Raw genomic sequence first — 2,500 nt, forward strand, 5'->3', positions numbered from 1 at the left:
GAAGAAGAAGAAGAAGAAGAAGAAGAAGAAGAAGAAGAAGAAGAAGAAGAAGAAGAAGAAGAAGAAGAAGAAGAAGAAGAAGAAGAAGAAGAAGAAGAAGAAGAAGAAGAAGAAGAAGAAGAAGAAGAAGAAGAAGAAGAAGAAGAAGAAGAAGAAGAAGAAGAAGAAGAAGAAGAAGAAGAAGAAGAAGAAGAAGAAGAAGAAGAAGAAGAAGAAGAAGAAGAAGAAGAAGAAGAAGAAGAAGAAGAAGAAGAAGAAGAAGAAGAAGAAGAAGAAGAAGAAGAAGAAGAAGAAGAAGAAGAAGAAGAAGAAGAAGAAGAAGAAGAAGAAGAAGAAGAAGAAGAAGAAGAAGAAGAAGAAGAAGAAGAAGAAGAAGAAGAAGAAGAAGAAGAAGAAGAAGAAGAAGAAGAAGAAGAAGAAGAAGAAGAAGAAGAAGAAGAAGAAGAAGAAGAAGAAGAAGAAGAAGAAGAAGAAGAAGAAGAAGAAGAAGAAGAAGAAGAAGAAGAAGAAGAAGAAGAAGAAGAAGAAGAAGAAGAAGAAGAAGAAGAAGAAGAAGAAGAAGAAGAAGAAGAAGAAGAAGAAGAAGAAGAAGAAGAAGAAGAAGAAGAAGAAGAAGAAGAAGAAGAAGAAGAAGAAGAAGAAGAAGAAGAAGAAGAAGAAGAAGAAGAAGAAGAAGAAGAAGAAGAAGAAGAAGAAGAAGAAGAAGAAGAAGAAGAAGAAGAAGAAGAAGAAGAAGAAGAAGAAGAAGAAGAAGAAGAAGAAGAAGAAGAAGAAGAAGAAGAAGAAGAAGAAGAAGAAGAAGAAGAAGAAGAAGAAGAAGAAGAAGAAGAAGAAGAAGAAGAAGAAGAAGAAGAAGAAGAAGAAGAAGAAGAAGAAGAAGAAGAAGAAGAAGAAGAAGAAGAAGAAGAAGAAGAAGAAGAAGAAGAAGAAGAAGAAGAAGAAGAAGAAGAAGAAGAAGAAGAAGAAGAAGAAGAAGAAGAAGAAGAAGAAGAAGAAGAAGAAGAAGAAGAAGAAGAAGAAGAAGAAGAAGAAGAAGAAGAAGAAGAAGAAGAAGAAGAAGAAGAAGAAGAAGAAGAAGAAGAAGAAGAAGAAGAAGAAGAAGAAGAAGAAGAAGAAGAAGAAGAAGAAGAAGAAGAAGAAGAAGAAGAAGAAGAAGAAGAAGAAGAAGAAGAAGAAGAAGAAGAAGAAGAAGAAGAAGAAGAAGAAGAAGAAGAAGAAGAAGAAGAAGAAGAAGAAGAAGAAGAAGAAGAAGAAGAAGAAGAAGAAGAAGAAGAAGAAGAAGAAGAAGAAGAAGAAGAAGAAGAAGAAGAAGAAGAAGAAGAAGAAGAAGAAGAAGAAGAAGAAGAAGAAGAAGAAGAAGAAGAAGAAGAAGAAGAAGAAGAAGAAGAAGAAGAAGAAGAAGAAGAAGAAGAAGAAGAAGAAGAAGAAGAAGAAGAAGAAGAAGAAGAAGAAGAAGAAGAAGAAGAAGAAGAAGAAGAAGAAGAAGAAGAAGAAGAAGAAGAAGAAGAAGAAGAAGAAGAAGAAGAAGAAGAAGAAGAAGAAGAAGAAGAAGAAGAAGAAGAAGAAGAAGAAGAAGAAGAAGAAGAAGAAGAAGAAGAAGAAGAAGAAGAAGAAGAAGAAGAAGAAGAAGAAGAAGAAGAAGAAGAAGAAGAAGAAGAAGAAGAAGAAGAAGAAGAAGAAGAAGAAGAAGAAGAAGAAGAAGAAGAAGAAGAAGAAGAAGAAGAAGAAGAAGAAGAAGAAGAAGAAGAAGAAGAAGAAGAAGAAGAAGAAGAAGAAGAAGAAGAAGAAGAAGAAGAAGAAGAAGAAGAAGAAGAAGAAGAAGAAGAAGAAGAAGAAGAAGAAGAAGAAGAAGAAGAAGAAGAAGAAGAAGAAGAAGAAGAAGAAGAAGAAGAAGAAGAAGAAGAAGAAGAAGAAGAAGAAGAAGAAGAAGAAGAAGAAGAAGAAGAAGAAGAGAAGTGCAACACTACTGGGATTGAATCAACTCAGCACTTCAAACATTTGAGGAAATGTGTGCAAGTTGGAAAACAAACAATATTCACTACATGCACAGCTTTGAATGTCTGTGCCAGAGTGTCTTTCAGAAAATGCAATTCCAGAATTATGAATTTGATGGCAGCAGCAAAATCTATTTTGTTTTATGCCAGTGTCAGTGCCTAGTTTTAAGAATGATCTGCTACAAATCATAACTAATTAGCTGATAAGGTGAATTTGTTTCTTTTGTTTTGTCACTCAGGTAAGGTCAGACATGTTATGCAGGTCATTCAAAGCATTTCTTCAGAATATTTGGGATGTGAGGTATTACAACCTGCCGGCAACCGTTTGGCGAGTTAAGGACCATCAGCGCCAATGTGGCTTTTTAGTCCGCCAAATGGAACGCTCCGGACAGGTCTCTGTGGCGCAATCGGTTAGCGCGTTCGGCTGTTAACCGAAAGGTTGGTGGTTCGAGCCCCACGTTGGGCGTGGATACCTTTTACATTCTCGTGCTGAGACGACAAAGGAT

Source organism: Silurus meridionalis, chromosome 29 (genome assembly GCF_014805685.1).
Source record: "Silurus meridionalis isolate SWU-2019-XX chromosome 29, ASM1480568v1, whole genome shotgun sequence".
Taxonomy (NCBI): Eukaryota; Metazoa; Chordata; class Actinopteri; order Siluriformes; family Siluridae; genus Silurus; species Silurus meridionalis.